Genomic DNA, 19637 nt, shown 5'->3' on the forward strand with positions numbered 1-19637 from the left:
ATTGGAGATATGGAACCATTGCAACAGAGTGCTTCCAATTCCCAACTTATGGAGCCAACCCAGTGAGAGGTCAAGAAGGATCAACATGAAAGAAAAATTGCAAGTATTACAGGTCAGTATTGTTGAAGCTGCAGTGTTGACCTTCTTACCATTTGTTCATTTCTCCAAGTGCAGTTTCTTTGGAGCTATCTTTAAAAAAAAGAGTTATCATACATGCACATCTAAAAACCCCAAAGCATCCCTGGAATCTACAGGTATGCACTAAAAACCACATATATATTTTAAATCTTGCATTTTTAGTGTCTCTTCCAACACACCCTTAACTCAGAGAATGTATCTGTGAGTTGATAGGAAAAACAAGGTAGGGAATTTAAGATACATGATATATTAAGGAGGAAAAATAAGAATGTGTTTAGGAGACTTTACATGTTCTAAAACATCACAGTTCTAAAACTTCACATATTGCACTGTGAAATAGCTTGGAAGCAACTATCCAGGTCAAACTTGAGGGTGTTGTTTTTGTTTTAACTGAAACAGTACGGGGGGAGGGGAGCTTCTTCAGCCAGCTCACCAGATTATTCCCCAAACCCTGTCACTTAGGTTGGAAATACTTCTTATCGGCTGTTAAGAGAACTTTGGGTTTAGCGCAACACTCATGTTCAGCAATGGCCTGATTGACAGGTCACAGATGTGGTTGAGCGGAAGCCTTGGGGACATTGCAAGAAGCCTTGGGGACATTCCCTCCAGTTCCACCTTGCATGCCTCTTCTGCCGCTGTGGCCTGTCAGGTGAGCTAGCAGGTGTGGAGGAGGGGCACACAATGAAGTGGGGGGGGGGAATGATTGATATGGAATGAGCACCATCTTCATATAACTTTATTAAACATTTTAAGAAAGAAGATAAAAACTAATAGAAACTAATATAGAGTGAGAGAAAGAAAAGAAGAAAAAAGAAATAAAAAGAGCTTAAAGTACAAGAAAGAGGGGAAAAAGGCAAAAAGAAAATAGAAAAGATACAAAGAAGCAGCTTCTGATTTTCTTTACAGCAGTTATAAGTACAAATTTACCTCTTGCTCTATGGTTACAACATAATTCTTTTTTCTATAATCTACTCTCTCTAATCTCCAAAGCCATACATCATAAGTTCATTTCTTTCTGTTTCATGTAAAAAGTGTATAAGGGGTTTCCCGTCAGCAATAAATGTAGACATTATCTTTTCTCTCATCAAACAAGTCAATTTAGCCATCTCAGCAAGTTCCATCATCTTCACCAACCATTCCTCCATTGTGAGTAGTACTGAATCTTTCCATCTTTGTGCATACAATAATCTCGCTGTAGTTATTGTGTATAAAAACAAACTTCCATGACTTTTTCCAACTGTTTGTCCATCAGTCCCAAAAGAAAAGCCTCCAGTTTCAATTGTATATTAATCTTTAAAATCCTCTGAACCAATGTGTGAATTTGAATCCAAATTTTTCTAGCTTTTTTACATGTCCACCAAAAATGGTGAAATGTCCCTTCTTGTTGTTCACATTTCCAACATAAATTTGAAGTGCCTTTATACATTCTAGACAATTTCTCTGGTGATATATACCAATGATACATCATTTTATAAAAATTCTCTTTAAGATTATAACATAATGTCAATTTCAATCCTTTCAACCACATATTTCCCATTGTCTCATCTGTATATTATAACCAAATTTTTTATCCCACTTTATCATACATTCTTTCACCTGTTCTTCTGTTTCAAATTTCAATAAGAGTTTGTACATTTTAGCAATTACATGTTCATCATTTGTACACAGTTCTATTTCAGACTCAGCCTTACACCATAAATTCTTTTGTCTACTTTAAATCTTTCTAATAATTGTAAATAAGAAAAACATTGACAAGTATATCCCTTTGTCATCAATTGTGCTCTTGATTTTATTTTACATTCCCCTTGAGAAAATTATAGTATCTCATGATAAGTTAGCCATTTGTGTCTGCTTATTATTTCTCGTCTATAAAATGCTTCTTGTGCTGAGAGCCACGAAGGTGTTTTCAGGCACAACCTGGTCCGTATCTATTCCATACTCTCAGTATGGCATGTCTAACATAATGATTTTTAAAATCTACATTAATCTTAACTTTGTCATACCACAAATATCCATACCACCCAAATCTCAGGTTGTGTTCTTCTAACTCCAAGAGCCTTCGGTTTCTCAGCAACATCCATTCTTTCATCCAAACCAAACAGCAAGCTGAAAAATACAATTTCAAATCAGGTAAACCCAATCTTCCCCTTTCCTCTGCATCTTGTAACACCTTATATTTAACTCATGGTTTTTTCCCCTGCCACACAAATTTAGATATATCCTTCTGCCATTGTTTAAATGGTGCATACATTGTCAAAACAGGTATTGTCTGAAATAAAAACATCATTCTAGGCAAAACATTCATCTTAATCACAGAAATTCTCCTCAACAATGACAGTTTCTCCCATATTAACATACCTTTTTTAACTTCACTCCATGTCTTAACATAGTTATTTTGAAAAAAAACATACAATTCATATTTGTCATAGTGATACCCAAATATTTTACTTTCTTCTCAATTTTAATATTCATTTTATTCATCAATTCTGTCTGATCTTGTATTTTCATATTTTTTGTTAACGTGTTCATCTTCTGTTTATTAATCTTAAAACCTGCTAATGCACCAATTTTTTTAATTTGCCTATTATTTCAATTCCCTTTAAAGGTTCTTCCAAAACCAACACCAACTCATGTGCAAAAGCTCTTAACTTATAAGTCTCTTTTTTTAATCTTTACTCCCACAATCCTCCCATTTGTCTTATGTCTCTATTCAGTATTTCAAAACCAAAATAAACAAAAGAGGGGACAATGGGCTTTCCTGTCTTGTTCCTTGTTGTAACTCACAGGGTTTTGCTAGATCTCCATTAACAATTATTTGTGCTTTCTGTGAAGTATAAATTGATCTTACCCATTTTATAAAATTCTCTCCAAAATACATATCTTCCAAAACTTTGAACAGGAAGGCCCAGTTCAAATTGTCGAAGGCCTTCTCTGCATCTAAGAAAATCAATGCAGCTTGTTATTCCAAAATGTCCAACACATTTCTAACATTGCTCTATAGCTATCTTTTAGGTAAAAACCCACATTGATCCTCATAAACAAATTCTTGAAAAATTACTTTCAGTCTATCAGCTAGTATCATTGTGAACAACTTGTAGTCAATATTCAATCATGATATCAGTCTATAATTTCTTGTTAAAGTTGAATCTTGTTCCTCTTTATTAATGCTATTGTGGCCACTTTCCAGCTCTCTGGCATCTTTCCTCCCTGTAGGATAGAGTTCATCATGTTTTGTAGAGGTTGTAAAATTTCACCCTCTAAGTATGTATAATAAAAATCTGATAATCCATCTGGTCCAGGCGTCTTTCCTGGTTTAATCTTTTTTATAGCTTCAGAAACTTCCCTCACAGGTCCATTCATAATTTGTCTCTGTTCCTCTGTAATCCTTGGTAAATTTTGTTTCTTTAGATACTCATCTATTTTCTCTAAAAAGATATTACTTCCTTTGTATAAGTTGGAATAATATTGATACAATGCTTTTTGTATGGCTGCATTGTCCATTAACACAGTATCTCCCTCTTGTAATTTCAGTATCATTTCTTTTCATAATTTTCTTTTGGTAATTTATATGCTAGCCACTTCCCTGGTTTATTTGCAAACTCAATTTTTTTTGTTTTACATAATTAATTTTAATTTCCATTTCTCTTACTATTAACATAGATAACTGTCATTGTAATAACTTAATCTGTTGAGAAATACTTCTCTGGGGATTTCTTTAATTCTTCTTTTTTCTTTATCTCATCCAAAATAGCTTGTGTTTTCTCTTGCCTCTTCTTTCTGAGTTCACAACTATGTTGTCTAAAATAACCTCTAATAAAAGCTTTACTTGCATCCCAAACCATTCTTAAAACAATGCCTTTACCTAAATTATATTTAAAAAATTCTTTTAATTTCTTTTTGCAGTCCTCCACTGTTGCTTCTTTCTGTAACAACATTTCATTTAGTCTCCATCTAAAAGAACTAGATTTTCTTTTATAAATCAAACTCATAGGATTATGATCCGAAAAAGTCTTTGGTAGTATCTCTACTTTTGAAATTTTAGTAGCCAAGTTCTTTGATATCCAAATCATATCGATTCTTGAAAAGGATCTTTGTATTTCTGAAAAATGAGTATCTCTCTTGAATTGCCATTTTTCTGTTTCCATATATCAACCAGCCCTAAATTGTCCAACAAATTAAAAAAAAAAAAAGTTTGGATATTTACCTTGAGTGATTTTAATGTTTTTCTCAGAAGTTCTATCCAGTTGTAGGGAGATCACTCCATTCCAATCCCTCATCAAACATCAATTTTCATAAGAAAAACCTATTAGTCTCTCTGTAAGCATTTTATTCATTCATTTATTTATTTATTTATTTATTTATTTATTTATTTAATTTGTCCTCGCCCATCTCCCCACAATGGGGGACTTTGGGCAGCTAACAACACACTAAAAAACATAAATACCATTAAAAGTTATAAAACCAAACATTAAAAAATAAAAAACTAAAAAATCCAAGAGACCACTGGGGGCACAGCATACCACTAAGGGGCCAGCCAACCCCACTTCTGATATCCTCCCTCCCTGCCCCAGGCCAGATGGCAGAGCCATGTCTTCAAGTCCCTCCGAAAGGCCTGGAGTGAGGGGGCCTGTCTCACCTCCGGGGGCAAGATGTTCCAAAGGGTGGGGGCCACAGCAGAGAAGGCCCGCCTTCTGGACCCCGCTAATCGAAGTTCTTTTACCGTGGGGATCCGAAGCATGCCCTCTCTGTGAGATCGGGTGGGACGGGTAGAGATCGTGGGGGCGAGGCGGTCCTTTAGGTAGCCTGGCCCCATGCCATGTAGGGCTTTAAAGGTGATAACCAACACCTTGAATTGGACCCGGAATTAAACTGGTACCCAGTGCAGCTCACGGAGCAGAGGTATTATATGGGTCCTTCTTCGGGCCCCAAAAATTGCTCGTGCGGCCGCATTCTGGACCAGCTGGAGTTTCCTGATATTCTTCAAGGGTAGCCCCATGTAGAGCGCATTTATAGAACAATACTTCATCCTCATTTGGTGTGTAAATTCCCAGTACCAAAGTCTTAGTCCCATGCAAATTAACTTTCACCTTAACAGATCTACCATGCTCATCAGTCAGTACAAGTTCCGGTTTTAGTTGGGGATTAATATACAACACAACTTCATTTATTTTCTTTTTTGTCCAGCTGAAATAAATTCTTCACCCAAATTTTCATAAATCAAATATTTTATGTCCTTTTTTATGACATGTGTCACTTGTAGGCAAATTATATCTTGTTTTAATTTTTTCAAATAGTGATTATTTTCTCTTTTGAGGAGCATTTGCTCCATTTATATTCCATGTTCAGCATTTGTAATCCACAATCAAGCCAAAAATTTAGAAAAGTCAATACCTGTAGCGCTTAGTTCAATATCATCCCTTTCAGTTTCCTGTTGTATCTGTTGGATACAAATTTTGTGTAGTCTCCTCAAATACCTCCATTTGAACCTCTTCCAACTCATCTTTGAATTTTTCTAAAAATTCTCTCACCTTCTGGACAGAATTCAATCGAAACCTCTGCTGTTTGAAAGTAAAAATCACACCTTCCAGTTTGTCCCATCAAAATGGGATCTTTTTCTTCTTTAATCTTTCAGTAAACTTCCCTCCCCCCCCCCACATACCTTTTCTCTTATGTAAAATTCTGATAGGAATTTCTTTAAGGACAATTATATCTGTATTATCTATCTTCAATCTTGTATTAAAATGCTGCTGCAAAACTTGATTCCTTGTCTTCTTCCTGACAAAGTGCACCAAAACATCCCTTGGGACATTTCTTGTTCTGGAAAATATTGAATTTATTCTATAAATGTTATCAGTTTCTGCCTCTGTATCCTCCTCTCCTCCATCCAAAAACTTTGCCAAGACTTTTCTCTAATATCTTCATCAGAAACCTCTGGAATTGCTCTAAGTCTCAATCAAAATTCCTTCTCTCAATTCCGATAGAGCCAGATTATCTAGTTCTCTTTCCAACTCTCTGTCTATAACTTCTGTCTTATCTTCAAAATTTCCACTTTGTCATTGTTTTACATCTCCAGACACTTGTTTTGCAAAGCTTTCCGTCATCTTAACTTCTTTCATTTCCTCTTTCATCTTTACAAATCTTTCATCCATTCTTTTTTCAAAAGCTGTCAATTTAGTATCCAGCTATTCAGCTAACTTACTGCCCAGTTGCTCAAATGTTTTCTGAAGCAAATGTGGTGTAATTCCTCTCTCTGCAGGCTGCTCTAGTGGACCTCTCCTCCCTTCCAGTCTTGCTGCTTTTCAAGTAGTTGCCGTTATGATATTATAATCCAAAACTGAAAGTGTCTCAGCGAAGGGAAAAAGTAAAGGCAAGCTCCCCACATTTTTTCCCCTTTTGTCTTCCTGTGCCTTCAATACTTTCGCCTCTACTGGCATCCTGTAGTTACAGTCAACATCACAATCCACATCTCCATAGTTATGGTCAGCATCACAGTCTGACTCATATTACCCTTATCTTATGTTTTGTAAAATCCACCAATTGTCTGCACTCTTTAATAATAAACAAGAAACATTCCCATGAAGGTCTGATTTGTTTGCCTACTTTAATTCCAATTTATTCAAAAGCACTTTCATTAAAAACTAATCTTTCAAAATAACTGACCCCTTTATTTTAAACTTTATTACATCGTTAAGCTTATTTTATTTTATTTTATTTTATTTTATTTATTTATTTATCTTTCAAATTTATATAAGCTGCTCATCTCACTATACAAGTGACTGTAGGTAGCATCACAAATAAAAAAAAACTATAAAATCCTAGAAAAAATATATAAATTAAAAACTACAAAAGATTAAAATTAGGCTTAAAAGTTGCCAGAAGTTCTTAAGTCTTTAAAACCTTTCTTTTTCTTTACTCCTTTATAATCCAGAATAAATGATGACTCACCAAGTGGAATCTTATCCTGCTGCTCAGAAAATCTCTCTTTAGCTGTAAATTAATTAGATCCAAAAGTGATTAAGAAATGAGGCTTGGCTGAACTTTGTGTCCATACAGGCTACATTATGGCTATGAGCACAGATGGAATCCCTCTACTCCCAGCCACTCGACTCATGAGCCGACTGCAAAAACTTCAGTTCCTACAGTTTACTCATGAGGAGCAGCTGTCAGGAGTGCAAGTGGGTGATCTCCTTTATTCAGAGAGGCTTTGCCAGCCAGCATTCACCGTCTGACTGCTGTTCTCCATCACAATGTCATCCCCGCTCCTTTGGAGACATCTAGTTCATCATGATCCTCACTGGAAGCTCTAAGAATGAGCACCATCTTTAACTAGCGCTGCAAGTGATTAGCACTGCCGGGTGTAGTGGCCATGGCCAGCAGCACCAGGAAATACCAGTGGAGTAGGCAAAATGGTGTTATCATTCCCTTGGTAAAAAGGACATCAAACAGTCAAGCTTTTGACTAAGGTCTCTTTCCTTGATTATACCACCTCTATGTTTGTCTGAAGCCAGGCTGGCTCTTGGATTGAAATAGGTTCTCTATCCAAATCCACACCTCCAAATCCATCCAAATCTACACCATAGCCTTAAAGCATCCCAGTGGCTAACTTAGATTTATATCCCAGCATGGCTTAGTAAGTGGGACTTACTTAGTAAGTGGGACTACTAGTTTAGATGTAAATGTTTAAGCTGGGTGATGATTGTCCTGTTGAGACTGTCATATACTACACCTCAGTGCACTCCACCTCCAGCACAAATGCAGCACTTAAATTAAAGATTTGATGGCATTTGAATATTTTGTGCAGATATGCTTCTTAAAAACACCTTGCGCAATGAAACATACCTTTGAAAGCAGAGGGATTCAGTGTTACATTAGTCTCTCTATCTGTACTCTACATCATCAGCCATGTTATATTTAGACATCTGTTAATCTCCTATGTGGCATATTTTGCAAAAGGACACCAGGTCATTCTAGCTGATCTTAACATGCTGAACTATTTCATGAACCAGGGTGTCCAGTGGGCCATAGACACAACCACAAAACCAACCCAGTGACGCAAATTGGCAGCTGACATAAACAAGCTGAAAGAGACTAAAAAGCCAGCCAGTAATAAACCTTCAGGAACTGTTTTTTGTTTCATTTTTTCCCTTTTTTTTTTTGTTAAAGCAAACCACATTTCATATTTCATAACTGTGGAAATGTACAGAGATTCAGCATGTCCAATTTCACGGTTTACAAATGTGTACTGTAACACATCTTTTGGTGCAAGTGCGTGCTTGTGCTTTCATTTATGTCCTGCTCGTTCCTATTAGTGTGTACTCAGTTATAAATCCCATTGTGTCTACTTAGGAGTAAATTCCCAAATAAATTCTAGATAAATATACAAGTACAATGATAAAATTAGAGAAGTAAATAGGTAATGCAATGGATGGCCATAAATCACATGGCCATCACTGTAGATAAACACATAGCTCCTTAGCACATACAGTTCTACATAGAGGTACTTAGCAAATACAATGAGTCCTGTCTAAATAAAAAGGGTTTACCTTTAGAATTAAGATTACCAGAAAAAGAACTTAATGGAACTGCCATGGAAGACAGCTCTAAGTTCTTGAAAAAGCTTATTTGTAAGAAGGTGGCTAAGTTATATGGAAAAGAATAGCCAGTCTGTTTCAGGCTTTTTGAATTATGTCCAGAAACAGATTGGTAGTCAGTCAATATAATAAAAAGGCTACGTGTTTATATAATTGTTGTAGTCAACCAATTGTTGGGGTGAGAAGAGTATTTTTTGTGAATACATTTGCAAGGCAGCACCAAACATCTAAAAGTTACAAATGGCACCCTTTTATATGGAACAGTTTGATGTCCTGTTGAGCAATCAGCCTACTGACCATAACAACATGTGTACAACCTGTGGTGTTCTTCCATATTCACACTAGCAATGGGAAGATCCCCAAAGAGTTTGGTGGTTTAACTGCATGCATATAATCATATGATACTGGCTTGGAAATATTTTGAGACAGACAATCTCATGAGATTTCTATTATTTCCTGCTTTTGATCAACCAGAAGAGCAGCAGAAGTATTTCTCTTGAAAATGTGTCATGCTGTATCTTCATATATCTGTGGTTTAAGGCAGATTACCAGTCCTTGATTGCAATTAAAAGGGCATACAGATTTGCTGTTTTAACACATTGTCCATATACTTTTCATTGCAGAATACTTAATCAAAATATATTGGTTTACTAAAAAGTTAATAAATACTCAAGCAATTCCTGAATATAAAACAACAAAAGCAAGTTCTATTTTGTTGAACTGGAATGCACAATGTTCTCATGGAAATTAACAGAATCCAGTGTGAAAAATGCTCATGATATCATCGTTGCTTCATGCCTTTGTGTCCTTGGAAAATAAATTGTTTTTTAAAAGAAATTTTGCAAACCCATCAGATGCAGTTTATAGTTCATAAATTGCTTTGTCTCCTCACCTTTCCATTAAACTTTCACTGACTTGTTTGTAGGCCAAGTTTGCTAACTGTTTATGTAATAGGCACATTTTAGAAGCCTGTTATTTCCACCTTGCTGCACACGTGGTTTGCTGTGGTGAACTTGTACGTAAATGAGGTTTTTTCTGTGGCTTCTCTGTAGAGGCTGGAGAACTGGGGTCTAGAAAAGATAACTGGAGCTTTTATTGTTCTCAGTAAGGAAAGAAATCTAGTTTGAGTTGCAAAATATTTAGATATTGTTCTGTTGTTTTGAGCTGAAGGCACGCTATATTGAAAGAATCAAGATAATTAATTTTGAACTTTTTTTTCTTAATTTGTAACTAATAAAAACAGAAATTAATCAAATATGGCCCAGAACTTATAAGTACAGTATATAAATCTATACTGTAGTCATAATTGCTAGACAACTGAGGTTTCTGAGTTATATTTTAAATTTTAGGGCCTGTATTTTGTGACATAACTGTTTGAAGTTCCCCTGTGACAGAAAGGCATGCATTGCAATTTTTATTATTCACGTAAATACTGCTCCTAGGATTGATTTAGTCAAACAGCAAATTACATGATATTTTTTTTCTTGCACTATTTAACTTCAGTTCCATGTGAGAGATTGTCTGATTATACATTTGTCACTTTTTGCTGCAGAAAACTAGCATATTACATAGAAGATAAAGTTAAAATTCTGATTCCTGGCATGTGAACTGCTATATTAAGGAAGCTGTTATACAGGAATTCTCATCACTGGTGATCTCTACTACTGCCCACCATAGAATTGGGTTTGCTTATTGGCCCTTTTTTATAGGGCTATGAGAACTGGGTTCCCTTTGCATCTGCAAGCTGCTGGCGTGAGGAAAGCTGCTATAAATGCTAGTTTTCCCCCCCATCTATTGCAACAGTAAAACAACTGGAAATACTGCAGCAGACGAGAGGATTTTAATTCCTTTGTTTTGCTATTATGATTGGGATGGAAAACTTATGACCGTGAGATGGCACAAAAAAGATGCTGAAAAACCAAACTCCCTGGTGCCACCTAGTGAGCATCCAGAGTTTTCCAGTCCGGATCTAGTAGCTTTACTCATTGAGCTTGTTACTGATTGCAGGCATCAAACAAGCCCTTCCCTGTTTCTTATAGATCTCTTGGTGGCCTTTGAGAAAATTAGCAGAGCTACTTCCCTCTACCTTTCTGCCGGCTTAGGTGAGCTATCAGGTTTGAAATCACCTTGAAATGAGTCCAGATGTACAACATACAGCCACTCAACTGCATTTGGCATTGCACATAGGTCCTGCTCTCAAACGTCTTGCCCAAGAGGGGAAAATTCTTGCTTCTACCTTAAACTGCTCAAGTGAAAGAATTCCCAAAGAAGAATAGATGCCACATTCTTTGATTAGCTCTTGTGTTAAACACAACATGAAGAATGCAGTCAAACATTATGGCTCCCCATTTGTCTCTTGAATGGTCAAGCGGAGGCTGGAAAGACATCTGGGGATACTTTAATGGGAACAGTTGCACATGTTTTGCTTTGAGGAATTTAATATTTAGCATTTGTACTAAGAAATACTATTCAGGTTTCTCGAATCATGCAGATGGATTTCTTTATTTAGCAATAGTTGCTGCATGCACTGCCTACTTGTCAAACTTTAGATCCTACACAATAATAATAAAAATTAACATAAAACCAGCAATAAGCCCAATATGAAAGCATCATTAATATCAACAAAATTCAACAGAATTAAAAACTGAGAAAAAGTTAACATAAGATTCAATGCCCTTCCAAACAAGTCATCTTCACTCTCCAAAAGGCTTCTGGAAAAGCTTTGTCTTTGCTGTTCTCCTGAAGATGACCAGTGTGGGAGCCATCCAAATCTCATGGGGAAGTTTGTTCCAGATAGACCTCCTTAGTGGTGGTCACAGCTAACGTCTTGGCTCCTGTAATCCTAACCTCATGAGGGAGAAGTTCCCCACATCCCCTCCTGAACTGAGCAAGCAGAATGGGTATGTCTGGACTACCTTGAAGGAAGGAAACCAAAACAGTGAGTACTAATACTACCTTTATTGTAAGGAAACAGTAACAGAAGCTTGCAAGCTGGAAAACACTTCTCCCTTCCCCTGCCTTTATTCTCCAGAGAACTAGGCAGGGTCCCTTCTGAGATGCTTTCTCCACCTCCATTCCTTCTGTGGGCTGAGATATCTCTTGTCTGACCATTGTCTAGGCTGTGGCTCTTCCTCCTGTCTCCCAGGTTATTCTCACCGCCCATTACAGGGTGGATTCTATCTGGAGGAGATGATCCTGAAGGTTGTTTCTAGGGCATTGTAAATTATTACCAGCATCTTGAATTGTACCTGGAAATCTACTGGCAAACAATGCAGTACTTGCAATATAGGTGTCATGCTGCTGATCTGGTTCTCATGTGTCAGCATGCCTTCTGTACCAACTGCAGTTTCTCAGAAGTCTTCAGGGGCAGCCCCAGGTACAGTGAACTGCAGTAATCCAGTCCAGAGGGGACAAGGGGATGAATTACCTTTGTTGAAGTATCCCACCCCAAGAATGTCTGCAGCTGTTGCACCAGCTGAAGCTAGGCAGCCCCTGGCCACAGCCTCCATCTCCTGATCCAGCTAGAACTGTGAATCCAAGAGCACACCCTCATCATGGACCTGCTCCAGAGCCTCCATGAAACCACCAAATGGTTTCTGCATAAAGAGCCACACTGTCTTCAAGGATTCAGTTTATATTTGTTTCTGTTAAGCTTTTGGCAGCTGCCTCAAACTGAAAGTAATAAGATTTCTTGAGCTGAAAGGGAAAGGGTGCAGGAACTTCAGCAACCTAATAACTACTCATACGGAACTCCTATCAGTATGTTCCCACACTCACACCTGATGATCAACCCATTCCACCTGACTCTAATTTCCCATTCAAATGAACTGAAAACCCTAGAGATTCTCATATTTTTGCTAAACACCAACACTTTGGATCATTTTCCTCAGTAAATAAATGAACAAGTATAATGTTTTGGACTCATCTGTTTAATTGGGTTCTCTTTACCTAGTTTTAGGACTTGTGTGGAGAACAGATCATGTTTCAGGACATATTTATGCAGAAATATTGAACATTGTAAAGGGTTCATAAACTTTTAAGCAGCACTGTAAATAAACTGCTCTATGATACTCAAACTCAGTATTAATTTCTAAAAGGTTTTTAAAGCTGCTTAATCAGAAATGAGCTAGTCCAAAGTAATAATATTATGTGTTTACCTAAAAATCAGATTAACTGGCTATTTTAAAACTAGTCTTTATTTTTTGCTGGCTTTTTATCCCATAACATCAGCCTTTCATGTGTAAAACAATCAAAATTATATCAAAGGCCCAATATTTTCCTTCTGTCTCTTGCAACAGTAAAGTGTATCTATTAAAACTGGTTCTCCCAAAACAAGAATTGTCCAGGGGTCAAGCAATAGCTTGAGAAATATGCAGACAGGAACTGAATTCTGAATTTCCTTTTTTTTTTTTAACCAACTGAAGCTAATATAAATGAGCAATTAGAAACCTGAAAATGTGGGAAACTAAATCCATCTTTCCCAACAGGAAATTTTAATTTACAGAGTGAAAATCTCAAAAGATGCCCCTGTCAGACCTATGATATAAGGGTTTTGTAAAGGACTCCTGAATCAAATGCCTACATTTTTTTTCCTCTGATTGTCTTTAATTTTATCAGTCTTACAGGGTTCGTTTGTTTGTTTGATATCCTGCCTTTCCTTCAGGAGCCCAAGGGGGTGTGCAGAGCACTCCCTTCTCCCCTTTTTCTCCATAACAACCCTGTGAAGTAAGTTGGGCTGAGATAAAATGACAGACTCAGTGAGCCTCCATAGCTGAGAGTGGGCTTGAACCCAGGTCTCCTCAGTGACAGTCCAACACCTCAACTACATTGCTGATAATCCTTGCTTTTTAAAGTTTTTTTTGTTTTTTTTACAAATCATTTGAATTGATTCATTTCCATTTTCTTGACCAAGCATGGTCAGCACTGATTAGTGTTTAGATAGGAGACCACCATGAAATCCCAGAACTATAAAATAGACTGAGAAGTTGCCAAAAGAAAAAAGAAAATCCCAGAAGTAAGCCACAGCAAACCATATGTATGTAGTTGCCCCCATATACCTATCCACTGGTAATCTTCTGAATGTTTAGAATCATGGTTTCATAGAGGGATCACACAACTAATCCTCTAAGGTTCTTAGAGGGTTGCCATCATACCATGTGGGACAACTGAAAACAGAAATACTCCTACAGGTGTTATCTCAGCCTCCATGTATCACATGGGTCTCATAGTCCATGCCTAGAAGTCCACTCTAGGAGGATGAGTTTGGAAATCTACTCTTGGAAGAGGAACTCTAAAAATATCTCATTAATCATTGTTCATAGAAGGTATACACTAATTAATATTTGAGATGTGTGAACACACTGCAAAATATATCCTATTGGGCTGTGCAAATCTTTCACGAGGCACTTCCCTTAGATAAAAACTTCATAGAAGTGCCCTTGATGCTGTGAAGTGAAGTGGGATTCTGCTCCTGAACTTCAAATGAATAGGAGTTTTACTCAGTCCAAGCAGATGATCAAGTGATGAGCTGAGCCTTGATGCTCTATGGGGTCAGAACAAATCACCATCCTGAACCAGTGCAAACCATACAAACTGAGCTGCCGCAAACTGGGTATATTTCAGTATCAGTTCCAACCAGTAAGTGGTACTAAGCATTAGCTCCAAGCCTGGTAATTTCATCAGGTACGATGACTGTACATATTTCAACATACACAGCGATGCAACTTGCAAATAAATGAGAGATTTGTCTGTCTGCCTCAGTGTGGCCTTCTCTAACTAGAACAAGCATTCAAGCACCTCAGAACAAAATTGCACATGGTATTAATTAGCTAGGTCCTTACACTAAAACAAAGGATTGTTTTAGTGTAATTTCAGTTTTTGTAGAAATGGGGCCCTGAGTCTGGATTGAGAATTTATAATATGCGAAGAGGGAAGATTGGTTTTATTTTTTCTAGATTGGAGTACAATTGGCCCTTTTTGATCAGGACTGAAGGCAGCAAACCTGCCTAGACCACCCCCACCCAGGATCCCAATCCAGACTGAGAGTCCGTGCTATTTTTTAATATGTCGCAGTAGTAAAGGTGAGTAACTAATTGATAGTTTGGTCTGCAGAACAAGCATAGAACTGGGCTTAGTTACCTTTTTTGAAATTTTCCACTAGATTTGTTAACAGAAAATCTGGGTAATTAGGTGGTTTTTCTCAGAGAAGAAGTTCTCCAATGAGTTATCAGGGACAATAATTATCTTTAGGAATGATAATAGCATTGCTTCTGAAAAATTCCATAGGAGTTCCCTCATGGGGCCTTCTCTTGGAATCGAAGCTGGGGAAGATGCAGTCCCTTGGAGAGAGGACTGAACAATGAAAGACAGGACTGTCCCAGACAGCCCTTGGCCACCTTCTAGCTGGATAAGTGGAAGAACTTCATGTCCATCTATGAACATTTTTATGAAATTCTTAAAATTAAAAAAAAATGGAAAGAATTTCTAAAACAAATTAACTTTCATCAAACCAGATGAAAACCAGTAAGGAAAAAAAAATACAAACTTACTCTACATAGTACTAGGCCTAGGGTCTTACATCAGATACAGTTGCATTCTTCAGAGTGAAGATGCCAAGGTTATTCTGCATGTAAGGCCTGTGCTATTAAAATGGGTCAAGAGAAAGTGAAGTACACAGACCTCATGTATGTTTCGTTCTGCCTTTTGAGAGATCCATTCCACACACAGGAAAGGATGTTGTTGGTGAAGCTATGTGCATAGAATAGAAACTGATATTTTTAGAACTTCCCTCCCTGCCCCCAAGAAGTTCTCATGTGAGCAATGACTGGCAAGTACAAAAAAACCTTTTCAAGATCAGCCAGCTGGTTATCCACGCCCAGCTTTGACCACCTCTGGAGACTGTGTCCAAATAGAAGGATTTCCTGAAATGAATGAACGAGATAACCATATATTTTAATGTTAATGAATGACTTCCAGGCAGCCACACAGCATATATCAACTGTCAAACAAACACACATAATGAAACCTGTTCTTTGAACTCAAGGTGAATTTTAAAAGGTCAATGTATATCAGCAAGCTTTTTGGTAAGGAAAAAGAGTAATTGAGCAAGTTGGGCTGGCCCAACTATTTTTCTGCCTCATTCAAAAGACAAATGGATGTGTCCCCTCCATTCCAGGTATAAAAATGGTCTGGATAGGCAGTTGAGTCTTCCATCAATACTGCCATGGGTTGGGGGGCTGCCCCACCCTGGAGGGCAGCTGGTTTACAGAATACATGACAGGTTGTGTCATACAGACAAGGGAGTGGACTCCCAAGGAAGAGCTGGGGAACTATCATTGCTCTACTCCAACATTTTGCTACCTTTGGCAGTTCCTTCACTCTTCCCACTAGTAGGACTGAAGACAAGTAACAATATTAATTTTAATGAAAGAGGCCATGCTGGGTGGGTCTTAAAGGAGTCTTGTCCCAATGTGTTTGGCGGACAAGTGACTGAGAAAGGCTGGAGTGCACACTTTTCTAATTCCTCCACATCTAGTCAATCTCTTTTATAAGTCTTTGGACCAATAGAGAGGTGGAAATGAAATACATCTGTATATAAAATACACATTGATTGTTATGTCAAACCATGTCCAGCTACTTGAACTTATATTAATCTGCAAGTTCCAGTGCAGTCCTCAATTAACATTCAGTACCATAACCATAAATGTGTGATCAACTGCTTATCTTTTATAAGTGTTTCTCTCACAGTGGATATGTAGAAAGTTGCCTTGTACTAGTCTGGACTATTTGTCTATTTAACTCAGTCAGGTCACAATGGCTGGTGATAGACTAAATTGTCTACTTGACAGGTCCAGGCCAGATCTTTCCTGTGGGTTGCACTATATCACTGAAGATGCCAGGGACTGAGCCTGGGATCATCTGAATGTAATGCAAAGTTTGTACTCTACCACAATGTAAATTTCTTCTGGTCTCCAGAAAGATAATACAGGGAAGCTATAAGACTGGATTTAAAGATTCCTTTTTTCAAATTGAACAGTACCCATTCTATCACCAGCCATTGTGACCTGACCCATTGTTACCCTACGTTTGTCCAGAATGCATTCCTTCTATATTTTATAAAGAACCTAAAGTAAAGCTAGGTGAAAGTCTCAGTCATCCATTGTGAGCGTCTATTATCTCTGCTACAGCAGCCAATTTCCACTCCAAAAATATGGAATAATTCTATAAGAGGATCATAAAGCTGCCTTCTGCTTAATATTTCTCCAACATTTGAAATGTAGTAGCTTTCCCAGCCTGGTCTGGAGACAGTGAGAGTTGATATAGGATATTATGACTCAAACCGTGTATCCTAATTCTGTAGATGAAAGCTTCACAACCTAACTTCCTGGAGACCTGAGAAATGTTACATTACCTCCGTGTTGGGAATATCTTGCTGATATCTCAACTTTCCTACAGCCTTGTCTGAACTGAGGCCTTTACTACCCTATTAAAAGCCTCCATGCTCAAAATAGTTTCCAGAATCATTGTGCGATGCCATCACTTGGAAGTCAGCAGGGGGAGATGACGGGTTAGGTATGTATACATATAACCATGATCTCCGCTACTGCCAAACAGGTGTTGGGCCAGTTCCCAGTTGATTAAGCTGGTCAGCTGCTGATGGATTCCTATTTTAAGGACACTATGCCCTGTGCTCTTTTCAGAAAGTCCTTGTAAGTCTCATACCTTCTGAGCAAAGTTGATTAGAGAGATTTACCAGATAATAAGGGGTCTGAGCTGGGATGTAATTTTTCATGCTTTCTGAAAGCAGCAAGGCTAATTCACTTTCTGTAAGCACAACTAAAGCAGCTTATATGTGAATGTTTAGACACAGTCTTTGACAGACAAAAACATAAGGTATGTTATGATGCTGTGAACTATCCAGCCATGTTGTTGGCTCTGAATATGCTTGTATACCTTTGACCCATCCCAATGAATCATCATTGCCTCTGAAGATAATTGATGGAAAGTTGGGAAAAATATCCCAGCGTTACCTGTTCTAGGAAATGCAGAGTTCCAATACGAACACTTCTGTCACTGGAACTAGTTGGGAAAAGAATGAGAGTACAGAGTACAGCTATCACCAGGTTCCCTAGTCAATGGCCACAGTTCTGTTCTAAACGAATGGGATAGTAACTGACTCATCATTGACATCATTACTAGTTTGGTGAGTCTTTCTGGCAGTTCTAGCATTTGGGTGCACCTTCAAACACAGCCTTCTGAAGAATGGATGCAAAGCAGAATTTGGCAGCCTTTCTGTGGCCAGGAGCTACACTTAAAAAAAAAAAAAAAAAATCAAATGTCAAGAGAGTGAAGATGTCTATTGAAATATTTGGAGATGGCAGGTGGGATTTTTGAGCCCTTTGTAGAATGGTTTTGGGGCAGGGGTTTTGTTCATTTTTTAAAATATAAAATAGATATAGCCTGATGTCACAATGTTCTTGTTTAGAAAAGCAAAACCAGAAATGTATAGGACTGAAATTCAATTAGGACCTTTAAGGACTGAAAAAACATATCTGAACAACTGGGGAGCCACTTATGAGCACTTTTCAAAAGTTTATAAAATTAGCCCTTATTGATGGCATGGCTCTCAAAAAGGCAAATACAGTTTTAGGCTGCATTGATAGTAGTAAAGTGTTTGAATCATAGGAAATAATAGCTCCATTATATTCTGCAATGGTCAGACCTCCCCTTCAGGTCTGGACTCCGTCATTTAAGAGGGATTCAGAAAAACTGTAACAGATGCAAAGAAGGCAGTGAAAAGGATCCGGGGACCGAAAGTAGGCCTCATGAAGCAAAAACGAGGTGACCGAACATGTTCAGTTTTGAGAAATGACTGATGGGAACCATTCTCAAATACTTGAATCAGGACACCACACAGAAGAAAGCCTGCTCTTCATCATTCCAGATGCAGAACATAGAGTAATGGTCTTAACATATAAGAAGGCAAATTGTAGCTGAATGTTAGAAAAAAAAAACATTCTAATGATCAGAGCAGTTTAACAATGGAAGCAGTCACCAGAGACGTGCTGAGTTCCCCTTCTACTAGATGTGTTAAGCAAGAGATGCCATCTACCTAAGATGCTTTAATTTGGATTCCTGATGGCACTGGAACTTGGAACACACTCAGATGAGTGATGTAGGACAAACAACTTTTTTAGAATGCAAATGTTTCTTGGATGCATTACTTATATTTTACTAAAGCAGAGCATATGCTACTAGCGGCAACACCATGGGGATGAGAGAAGAGCCAGCTGCATATCCCTTGATTCTGCAAAAACTCAGAACCAGGTAATAAATGAAAAGTAATTTATTCTCTGAAACTGCAGAAGAATTATGAGCAGTGCTCTGCTTTAGCAATAATATCCATGCTCTTCTTTGCTGATATACCAATTCTGACATAGGTGATTATGAAAATGCAGCTTGTGTCAGAGCTGTGGGCTTTAAAGTATGTAGATTCAGCAGAGAGACAGATATTTTGAAAGCACTGAATTTAAGCCTGTCAGCTACTATTGGTGTCCACAGAAAACCACAAGGATGTCATCAAGCAAATGCTAATATGTACTTGTGTCCCAATGTCTGTATGTAAGTCATGACACCCACATTTGTTTGGATTGTGCTATAACTACCCAAATCCTATATTGCATTTGAAAACAAACTAGTTGTATAAATGTCCTTAAAATTAAGCAATGCAAGTAAGAGTGCTTAAACTAAGAGAGCCTATGAGGCATCTTCCAGCCATTCCATAGCATAGATGGTAATTATGTGTCATTCACAACAATGATAGTTGATAAAAGGCATTCCTTAGAACTCAGTGGATATTCTTTTCCTCCCATGGTTGGCAATAAAATCTTAGTTGCTCTTGAAGGCAAC

The 19637-nt window shown here is 37.7% G+C and overlaps 1 long non-coding RNA gene across 1 annotated transcript; it reads right to left on the reverse strand.

Moving 5' to 3' along the window:
- Positions 1–867: 867 nt before the first annotated feature.
- On the reverse strand, positions 868–15474 carry LOC148217087 (uncharacterized). Its single transcript, XR_015797968.1, has 3 exons — positions 15408–15474; positions 2987–3075; positions 868–2244 (listed from the first exon to the last, which is right to left on the reverse strand). It is a non-coding gene; the product is annotated as an uncharacterized LOC148217087 (long non-coding RNA).
- Between the last annotated feature and the right edge of the window lie 4163 nt (positions 15475–19637).

This window comes from Python bivittatus, unplaced genomic scaffold (genome assembly GCF_059951505.1).
Source record: "Python bivittatus isolate LINGU-HERP-01145 unplaced genomic scaffold, Pbiv_v1 ctg000020_np1212, whole genome shotgun sequence".
Taxonomy (NCBI): Eukaryota; Metazoa; Chordata; class Lepidosauria; order Squamata; family Pythonidae; genus Python; species Python bivittatus.